Below are 11236 nucleotides of genomic sequence, written 5' to 3'. Positions count from 1 at the left end.
GAAGTTTGAGAAATCGTCCCTGTAACTTTTCTAAGAACCAGTTTCCTCACCTTGAAAACAAGGATAGGAAAACCTCTCTCTGAGGGTTGGTGAAAACTGGGGTCTTTGAGACACTGGAAATGTTTGTTCCTGCTCCCTTTCCTGTGAAGATGCCCTTCCTGCATGTGTGACATGTGTTTTATCACAGGATGGTAGAGCATCAGAGATGGAAGCGTCCTTGGAGTTTGGGCCACCAACCCTCACATTCTGTAAATGGGATAACCGAAGTTTGGAGAAATTAGATGACCCTCCTGAAACCACACATCCAGCAGGGGTTGAATGCAAGACACCCCAACCTGGCGCTCTTCCAGGCGAGTGCGTGGTGTTTGCTGTTCTTCTTCGTGGAACTTGTTGGGTCAATACTCAGATAGATAATCATTAACTACAGGGCAAAACCAATAAGCCCCACAGCTTCGATCCACCTTCTGCTAATGCAAGGGTCCCTGACCTCTGGTGGGTTTACATTAGAGAACACTGACCTTGGGAATGAATTTGTTTTCACCCTTCTCAGTGCTGGCACTGGCCTCAGGGGTGGGTGTTCCCAAGTGGGGCCTCTGCTGTGTGGTGTGAAGGAAAGCCTGGAGTCTATGGTTGAGTGAACCTGTTGGATGGAATTTGTCACTAGCTGTGTGATTTCAGGCATAAGACAATTATTTTCTCTGGCACTCAGTTTTCTCATCAATATAAATGGAGGCAACATATACATTTTACAGGACCAAATGAGATCATGTATGTGATGCATGCCCAGCCAGTCCCATGCTTGGTAATTTTTTTCTTTTTCTTTCGGTCCCAAAGCATTTATGCCTATTAATAGAGCTTAGGTAGAGGGATTGGAGAACTCACTACAAGTAACTTAAATGTTTTTCTTGCTAAAATAATATTTTAGAAGCAATTTATATGCATTTTAGAAAAATTTAAGAAACAGACAATAAAAAAGACAAGAATATTCCACTATACTTTCTTCTATGCATATGTTACACATATTTTTATATAAAAATAATAAAATACTGTGCTTACTGTATTATAAGTTGCTTTTAAAATCCAACAATAGATCATGAACATCTTAACATATAAATAAGCCTACGTGTAGAATTTAATTTTCAATTACTGTATAGTAGTTCATTGACAATTTATTCGATTTCTGTTTTGTAGATAAATTCATTTATATCCTTTTTTTAGATTCCACATATAAGTGGTATCATATGATATTTGTCTTTCTCTGTCTGACTTACTTCATTCAGTCTGACAATCTCTAGGTCCATCCATGTTGCTGCAAATGGCATTATTTCATTCTTTTTTATGGCTGAGTAATATTCCATTGTATACATGTACCACTTCTTTATCCATTCCTCTGTTGATGAGCATTAAGTTGCTTCCATGTCTTGACTATCGTAAATAGTGCTGCAATGAACATGTATCTTTTTGAATTATGGTTTTCTCCAGATATATGCCCAGGAGTGGGATTGCTGGATCATATGGTAGTTCTATTTTTAGTTTTTTAAGGAACCTCCATACTGTTCTCCAGAGCGGCTGTACCAATTTACGTTCCCACCAACAGTGTAGGAGGGTTCCCTCTTCTCCATACCTCTCCAGCATTCATTGTTTGTGGATTGGGTCACGCTCTTTATAATGAAATCCCTGTGTGATGGAGGATACCTGGCTTGTGATGCATAATTTGTGACAGTTCCCAGCCTCTTCTGTGTTTTAACAGGTAACAACATAGTTTTTCAAGCGTTCACCTAATTTTTTTGGAGTTAAGATAGCTAAACTTCAAAAATACCATTAATTTTGAACAAACTGGGCCCCAAAGATTATGGGTAATTTCTTTTCTGCTGCAGTTTTATATGACTTGAGTATGTGTACATGCACATGTGTGCGCATGCACACGTGTGTTCATGTGCATGTGCGTGTGCGTCTGTGTGTGAATTAAAAGGGGAAGGGGAGGAGGGGAGAAGGGGGAGGACAAGTTACCAAGCCAGAGAGGTAGGCAGGCAGGGACCTCAGGGCCCCCCTGTGCTGTATGATTTGCACAGCCTTCTCAAAGCATTGGAGTCACAGTAGGGTTTTAAAGACTTGGTTCTCATAAAGGTCATTCCCGGTAACAACGATAAAAGACCCAGCTTCTGCAGGACACCCTCCTCAACGAGGTCAGAGGCAAAAGAATGGACATGGGGTTCTAACTCATGCTTGTGGGTTCCAGCCTGCTCTCCATCCCCCCACTTCACATCAACCTTTTCTTCCAGAACACCTGCCCTGTGGACTTCAGGCTCTAGCGTCAGATACAGAGACAGCCTTAGAGGGACTGTTTATTCAGCCTCCACAACAGGGAGGGGTGCACAATTGCATAAGCCAGCTCCTTGGAATAACTCCCAAGGGTTCCAATCCTCTGGTTGAACCCTGATTGATACAGTCATGAACCAGGGAGACCTGTCAGAGGTGATGCTGCTGCAGAGACAGAAGTGACAGTGCAAACAGAGAGAAAGGGATGAATCTGAGATATATTAAGGATGTAGAAAATCAACACCCAGCAAATATGGCAGTGAGGAGTGGGGAGGGGTCAAGAATGACCCCAGAGGTTTCAGGCCAGGTGACTGGGCTGAGGAGTTGCACAGCCATCAGGGGAGTGGAGCAGGTTTGGGAGAGAAGGAGATGGAGAACTGAGTTGGGACTATTCAATCTGAAGAGCCTGATGGACCTCTAAGTGGAGATTTATAATAGATGTTTGATATAGGGACCCAAAGCTGAAAGGGGTTGAGTAGGATCATCATCAGTTCCACAGGAGGTAAAACTGTGGGAGTGGATGAGCTCCCTCTCATCCAGGTAAGAATGGAGGGAGGAGGTAAGGTCATAAGATGAGAATCGGCGTGGAACTCTGGGAAAACTAATATTTAAGGGACAAGCGGAGGAAGATGAGCTAAAAAAAAAAAAAAAAAAAGTCTGCAAAGGAGAAAGCCAGGCTCCACAGACAAGGGATTGAATTCAAAAAGGAAATAGGTTGTCAGAGGGTCAGATGCCACTGAGAGTTTGAACAAAAAAAGAGCTAAACCGATATCCACTGGATCCGCACCAGGAGGTTTCCGGTGACCTTTCTTGACATTAGTTTCAGTGGAATGGTGAGGTTGTGCGGGGGAGCCAAACTGCAGTAAAAATAGGAGTTTCTGTTAAGCCCAGGTTGAAAGAGTGCAAAATGTATAACTATGAAACGAGAGGGAAACGGACATAATACTTCACGAGATGACATGACGTACTGAATCCTGGTATGAAATTCTAGTATGAAATAAGCCTACTAGCATTTTCGATCCTCATTTATGAACATGATTAGGGCTGCCAATGAGCCCATTCCATTACAAAAAAATTTGTTTTAAGCCCATTGATGTAGTTTGTTGCTAAACTCATCCCAACCTCTGTAATCCTAGCTGTGAACAATATAAGAAAAAAAAAACAGCAAAAACATTAAAAAAAGAAACGGGAGTTCAGGAAGTTGAGACCACTGTTCTTAAAAGCTTGGCTGTAAACAGAAGAAAGCAACACATGATAGAGAGGAATACAGCATCGAGGAAGGGCCTTTAAAACAAGTGGGAGAGATCTGAGTACATTTCTATGCTGAGCATTGAGGAAGGGCCTTTAAAACGAGTGGGAGAGATCTGAGTACATTTCTATGCTGAGGGTGTACGGCCATTATGCAGGGGGGAGGGGTTAAAACACACCAGAAGGAGGAAATTTTATGGAATAAGACCACTCAATCAATTGAAGTTGTGCAATGCAGAGCATATAAACTGAGAAGAGTCCAGATGAAAATCCCAGGGACTCTACCATTTTAGAGGTGGCTGGAGGAGATGGAGACAAAGAGCTTAAAAAGGGGGTAAACAGGGCTTCGCTGGTGGCGCAGTGGTTGAGAGTCTGCCTGTCGATGCAGGGGACACAGGTTCGTGCCCCGGTCCGGAAAGATCCCACATGCCGCGGAGCGGCTGGGCCCGTAAGCCATGGCCGCTGAGCCTGCGCGCCCGGAGCCTGTTCTCCGCAACGGGAAAGGCCACGACAATGAGAGACCCGCAAAAAAAAAAAAAAAAAGGGGGGGGGGGGTAAACAACAACACTGCAGAGGGATTAAATAGTTAACAGAAGAAAAAACTAATAAGTGGATCAATGGCTTAAGTAGATGAGGACGTCAAAGGTGACCTTTCTCCAGAGTGATTTCATTATATTGTTGTGAATATGAGTCAAAGTATATTGGATTGAGATGTGATAGGGGTATACTAAATTATCTCTTAATTACTAAAGCAATTATAAGTTAACACTTTGGGGGGGAATTAATGATAATGTGGAGTGATGGCAAAAGTTCAGTAAAATGGGTAGTCTCGTATTTTGGCAGTGTAGATCAGTAAAATTTGTTTGGAGAGCAATTTGACAATAAATGCCAAAAATCTTTACATATTCCTCTTACTTTGGAATATTAGTTCTATTTCTGAGACTCTACCCTTAGAAAGTATTCATAAATATTGGAAAATGTTATGCATAATAATATTGTGTTAAAAGATAAACTGAGGCATATACTAAAAAATTTTAGTATGTTTGAGCAAAAACCGATTCAAATTGCAGCATCCAATCGAGCAGAGAGCAAGAAGCTCCAAGGAGCTGTACAAAGTGAAAGACCTACAGGTAGAAAGGGGCAGGAACAAGGAAGTTATACTAGGCAAAAAAGTGGGTTGGTTATTGCAAAGCTACTTTCCTTTAGGGGATGGTGGCAGGTTACCTAACTAGTGCTGACCAGACAGTTCCTAGTTGACTGGTTTAAGATTCCGTTTCTGGGAGAGCCAGAACTGTATTTAAGTCAAGTCTTGGTTTGGTGATGTGGGGTTTAGCTGCTCCATTTGGGACCTGTTGTCTTGTTTTTAATAATTGTCATGCCACTTACAACTGTGAGAAGGCAGGAGCCACCAAATATCCAACAATAGAAGAGGTTAAGTAAACTATTGTGTGACCATTTGCTAGAATACTGACCAGTCATTACAAATTACGTTTGTGAGGCCTGTGTAGTAACAGAAACTGTTTATGTTACAATGTTAAGTTACAAGCTTAAGAGCCGGATAGACCACTGAAACTACAGGGTAATTTGACTCTGTTTTACAAAGCACCTCTATGGAGCAGAGGAAGATGAATACAATACAGAAAAAATGTCAATAGTGTTTGTATCTGAGATATGGGACTAAAGGAGGCACTTGTTTTTAATTCTTTTAGTTTCTCAGTATCTTCCAAATTTTCTTTAGTGAGAATGTTAACATTTAAAAAAAATTTAAGTAAACTTTTTTTTTTTAATAAATTTATTTATTTATTTATTTTGGGGTGTGTTGGGTCTTCGTTTCTGTGCGAGGGCTTTCTCTAGTTGCGGCGAGCGGGGGCTACTCTTCATCGCGGTGCGCGGGCCTCTTACTGTCGCGGTCTCTCTTGTTGCAGAGCACAGGCTCCAGACACGCAGGCTCAGTAGTTGTGGCTCACGGGCCTAGTTGCTCCGTGGCATGTGGGATCTTCCCAGACCAGGGCTCGAACCCGTGTCCCCTGCATTGGCAGGCAGATTCTTAACCACTGCGCCACCAGGAAAGCCCTAAGTAAACATTTTTAAAAAGGAGGTTTGATGGGAAGGGGAAGGGGAGGGATAGAAAGTGGCTTGAGAGGGATGCAGGATCAAGGGAAGAGTGAATTTTTAGGATGGGGATTAGTGTTTACGGTCAGTGGAGAGAGTGAGGCTGATTTAGGGTAGAACGGCTACTGGGGGAGGGCAATGTAATTAGGGAAAGTGAGGGAGTGAGATGAGGTGGGAGGATAGTTGAGAGGAGAAGGACACCTCCTCTGAGCAAGAGAGAAGGAGGTAAGAATGGGCGACTTTGGAAATGAACTGGAGGGAAGTGGAGGGAATTTTGACCTGGGATCATTTCTTTTATTTGGAAACTGGGAGTTTCAATCTGTTGAGGGTTGAGATATGGGAGTGTGATCAGGGACTTGAGGAGGCAGATATGTGGAGTCACCATTGGGCGGAGTGGGAAATAAAGGAAAAATGAGGAGCGTGACCCTGGGGAGCCTTGTGGTCCCACCCGGGGATGGAGAGGAACACTTGTCAGGGCACCAAGGGCCAAGCGATGGGAGGCCCTTCAGCTGGACTCAGCAGGTTGTGAACGGGCAAGTCCAACTGGAGTTGGGTCCTGGAAAGACATGTGGTCCAGAGGAAGAAGGTCAAGACTTGCAGAGGGTGCTGTGTGGGTATCACTGAAATGACTGACTTCGGGATTGGGGCTCACAGACAAGGAAGTGAAACCAGGAGGAGTCCGGTAGATTGGACTCATAGAGACAGAGGGACTGAAGCTCTCAGTGAAGCTGAAAAGCCAGTTCAACCTAACCAAGGGTGTGTGAGAGGTGGAAGAAAAGGCAGCTAAGGGCAGAGCAAGGGCACAGCAAGGTTTGCTGGGTGGGATGAAGACAACTGCTCCACGAGGGTGTGACTGTAGGAACAAGAGGGTGGCAGAAACAGAGGAGTGGCAGAGGAGGCAAGATGGGGAAAGATTCGGATGTCAGGTGGGTGGCCCTTCAGCAGGGGTGTTGAAGTCAGATAGGGCAGGAAAGGAGAGACACTAAAGCCACTCGTGAATGTGGGGGAGTCCCAGAGGGTGGCAGGGTCATAGTGACAAGGATGGGAATGGGCAGCCCAGTGGCAGAGGAGAATGAACGTTTCAGGGAGAGTGGTAAAATACCCTACAAGCCAACACAGAGACAGGAATATGTCAACACCGACTGCTGGCCCTTAGAGACAGGGAGCCCTCGACTGCATTCCACACTTCCACTGGAGAGTGCACAGAAGGACGTAGTGTCATTGTACCATGTCTCATCTCAACAGAGACTTTATTTGAGGCTTTCTAAGCACAAGGTGATGTCCTGCGTAGGCTGGAAACCAAAGGGATAGATTAAAATGGATCAGACCATCTGACGTATGAAGATAGATAGAGAAGGGGTGTAGCAGGTTTTGTAAGGACTTAAACGCCGAGATAAGGCATCTAGACTTTATTCCTTGCATTAGGGGTTTCTAAATTTTTTGATCATATACCCTACTAGTAACAAAATATTTGAATATGCATCCCCAATATATGTATGACTAGTTATTATATATGTTTATATCAATAATTGATATGCTAAATATTAGCAAAGCTTAACTTCTTTCTTTGCAGGTAAAAATAAAGATAGAGCCCTTTCAGAGAATGAGAAGGCAAGTCACAGACTGGGAAAAATTATTTGCAAAAGACATATCTGAAGAAGGACTTTAATCCAAAATAGTTAATGAACTCTTAAAACTCAACAAGAAGGAAATGAACAACCCAATTAAAAAATTGGCAAAAGACCTGAATCTCACCAAAGAAGATATACAGATAGCAAATAAGCATATAAAAAGATGTTTCACATAATATGTCATCAGGGAAATGCAAATTAAAACAACAGTGGGATACCACTACACACCTTTTGGAATGGCCAAAATCCAAAATACTGACGCATTTCTTACAAAACTAAACATAGTCTTACCACATGATCCAGCAGTCACGTTCCTTGGTATTTACCCAAATGAACTGAAAATTTATGTCCACACAAAAACCTGCACATGAAAAAATCCTGCACTTGGATGTTTATAGCAGCTTTATTCACAGCTGTCCAAACTTGGAAGCAACCAAGATGTCCTTTGGTAAGTAAATGGATAAATAAACCGTGGTACATCCAGGCTATGCAATATTATGCAGCTCTAAAAACAAATGAGCCATCAAGCCATAAAAAGACATGGAGTAAACTTAAATACATATTACTAAGTGAAAGAAGTCAATCTGAAAAGGCAGCATATGGTACGATTCCAACTATATGACATTCCGGAAAAAGCAAAACTGTGGAGACAGTAAAAAGACGAATGGTTGCCAAGGAATGGGGTGGGGAGAGAGGGATGAATAGATGGAGAACAGAGGATTTTTAAGGCAGTGAAACTATTCTGTATGATACTATAATGGTAGATACATGTTATTATACATCTGTCCAAGCCCTAGAATGTAAAACACCACGAATGAACTCTAATATGAACTATGGAATTTGGGTGATAATAACGTGTCAATGTAGGTTCACCGATAAACGTACCACTCTGGTGGGGGATGCTGAGAATGGGGGAGGCTGTGTGTGTGTGGGCACAGGGGTATATGAGGAATCTCTGTCTTTTCTGTTTAATTTTGTTGCAACTTCAAAAAATAGTCGTTTAAAAGGAAAAATCATTATCATGTGATCAAAGTGTATGCAACTAATAAATTTAGTAAAATATTAAAAACTAGAAAAATAGATTTCCAATACTTTCCCCCATAAGCCAGTGATTTATCTTGTGCATTCCCTGGGGTTTGCACCCCCTACTTTGGAGATCTGTGATCACATGAATCCTTCTTGATTAGGAGAGTGCCACAATCTGGACTTTGTGTACGTACATCTGGCAGCCCAGTATGGGACAGTTGGAAGAAGGAAGGGCTGGAGCTGGCAAGATTTGGTTAGGAGGTCATTCTTTCCTTCCTTACTTGTTGAGTTTTTCCTTCAGGCAATGCACCAAGAGGTGAAGTGAATAAAAAGGAATGCGGTGGAGAATGCAATAAAGATGATAAAAATATTATTGCCCAATCAAGTCATATCCATGGCTTGTCTCAATGGGGACCTAAGGAAACTTAGCCAAGTATGGGCTTTGGGTGAGATGGGATGGGGGAAAGAGCGGGTAGCAGCTACCTGGTTAGGAAAAGACCTCCCATCCTCCAGAGATTGCTATTTTTTACCGTACTGAGGGCCTGGGAATTAATTAATCCCATTGCCTACTCTTGACTCACCAAACTATAATTAATGTAAGCTACTGCCTGCTCATTCCAGACACTGATCCCTGTAAACCCAACAGGCCCCAACTGTCCTCTCCTGGCAGTATCGTATTCTTTGCACTCTCTGCCTCTTCTCTCTCAAACCATCAAGGATCCCTCCTATGTCCAAATCTTTCTTTCCATTGTGTCTTCTGAAATTCCCATTCCTTAGTAAATAAACTTACCCACTTATCTTATTAACCTAGGCATTTCCTAGACTCAACTCAAGCCTGGCTTTTCTCCAAGACACAACTTCTCCATAAGAACTTTGAAGTGGATACTTAACGTTTAGTAACATTGGCATCCTCCCCATTTCCCAGTGCTATTTCCAGGACCTTAGTCCTCTGTGCTTGCATAAAAACTTGCTTTTTTGAGGGTCATGTCACATGCACGGCTGCATCAGCCTCCCTCTCCTGTCCCTGCCATCTTCTGACCTGTCACTCCCTCTGAGCTGGAAAGTCTTAGCTCCTGGTTTACATTCCTGCCCTCCACCCTCACCCTGCTATTATCCAGACAAATTCATCTTCCCCAGGGACAACACTCTAGCTTCCTTCTTGTTTGACCACTCTGACTCCAGAGACCAGCACCTAACTCCACGCAGAACTGCCCCACTCTTTGACCACCATGTTTTCTCCCAATTCTATTTCTCCTTACTTCTACTGTTCTAGGACACTTTGGCAAACTACATCCTGAGGGCCAGAGGCAGCTCACTGTTAATTCTGTAAATAAAATTTAATTGGGACACAGCCATGCCCATGCATTTATGTACTGTCTATGGCCGATTCTTGTTACAACAGCAGAGTTGAGTAGTTGAGACAGAGGCCATAAGGCCCACAACGCCAAAAGTATTTGTTCTCTGCCTCTTTATAGAAGTTTGCTGACGTCTGCTCTAAGCAAACAAAATAAAAGAAAAAGTCTTTTTCTACAAAAGTAATACATGAGCATTATAAGAACATGCAGGAAATATAAAGTACTGATACAATAAAGAAAAACAACTCCCAGGGACTTCCCTGGCAGTCCAGTGGTTAAGACTCCGCACTCCCAATGCAGGGGACACAGGCTCGATTGCTAGTCAAAAAAAGAAAGAAAAAGAAAAACAGTTCCCAATATTCTGTAACTCAGATAAAATCACTATTATCAATAATCTTTTGGTGTTTTCCTTCCTATTATTTTGCAGCTTTCATGTCTGTGTGAATGTATATATAAATGAATATACCTATATATACATAAATTATTTATACAAAATTAGGACCATATCATTTTAAAATCTGCCTTTTGATTTCCAAATATATTTTGAATATTTTCCTATATGAATTGCTACTTTCTTGTAATATGATTTGATTTGATTTTTCACAAATAAACCAACTTTTTTTTTTTTTTTTTTTTTTGCGGTATGCGGGCCTCTCACTGTTGTGGCCTCTCCCGTTGCGGAGCACAGGCTCCGGACGCGCCGGCTCAGCGGCCATGGCTCACAGGCCCAGCCGCTCCGCGCCATGTGGGATCTTCCCGGACCGGGGCACGAACCTGTGTCCCCTGCATCGGCAGGCGGACTCCCAACCACTGCGCCACCAGGGAAGCCCATAAACCAACTTTAATAGATATTATTTTGTATTTATATAGCAACTTCTTCAAGAACCTTAGATGCTTTACAGACATTATATCTAATTAATCCCCACAACAACCCTGTGAGGTAGGTATTACTCCCATTTTACAAGATAGGGAGACTGAAGCACAGAGAAGTTAAGTGACTTGCCCAAGGTCACACAGTTAAATTCACTGAAGAGCCAGGACCTGAGCGCCTTAGCCTCCCAACTCCCAGATAAATACCTCATGAGAGAATCTTTAATGAAAAGTAGCTTTAAAGAAAGTATCAAGAGTAGTATGTTATGGAAGTGAGGTCTTTCTACTGCCATCAAGGAAAGAAAAAACCCTACACGGATGGTTAGAGGTGACGAGACCCATATATTACATTCCCCCCATCTTCCTTTTGCCTAAAGTCTCAGGGCTCCTGTCTCGAGCCAGCTTCTAAAGGTAAAGTCGCCAAGACAGAAGCCATGTGGCTTAGAAGTGAGACTTAATTTAGAATATTTACTTTCTGTATAGTAGCCTATGGAATGAATATAACATAATTTAGTTAGCCAGGCATCATTATAGAAAATTTACATTGTTTATAACTTTTGCTCTTTCAAATAATGAATCATGAACATTTTTAACTCTTTACTGGCTATAATGAGAAGAGGGTTGGAGTCACCACCTACTGAATGGATAGTACATATACTTATATTGTTATATACA

Source organism: Tursiops truncatus, chromosome 4 (assembly GCF_011762595.2).
Source record: "Tursiops truncatus isolate mTurTru1 chromosome 4, mTurTru1.mat.Y, whole genome shotgun sequence".
In the NCBI taxonomy this organism is placed as follows: Eukaryota; Metazoa; Chordata; class Mammalia; order Artiodactyla; family Delphinidae; genus Tursiops; species Tursiops truncatus.
Note: the sequence above shows the minus strand (reverse complement) of the source record.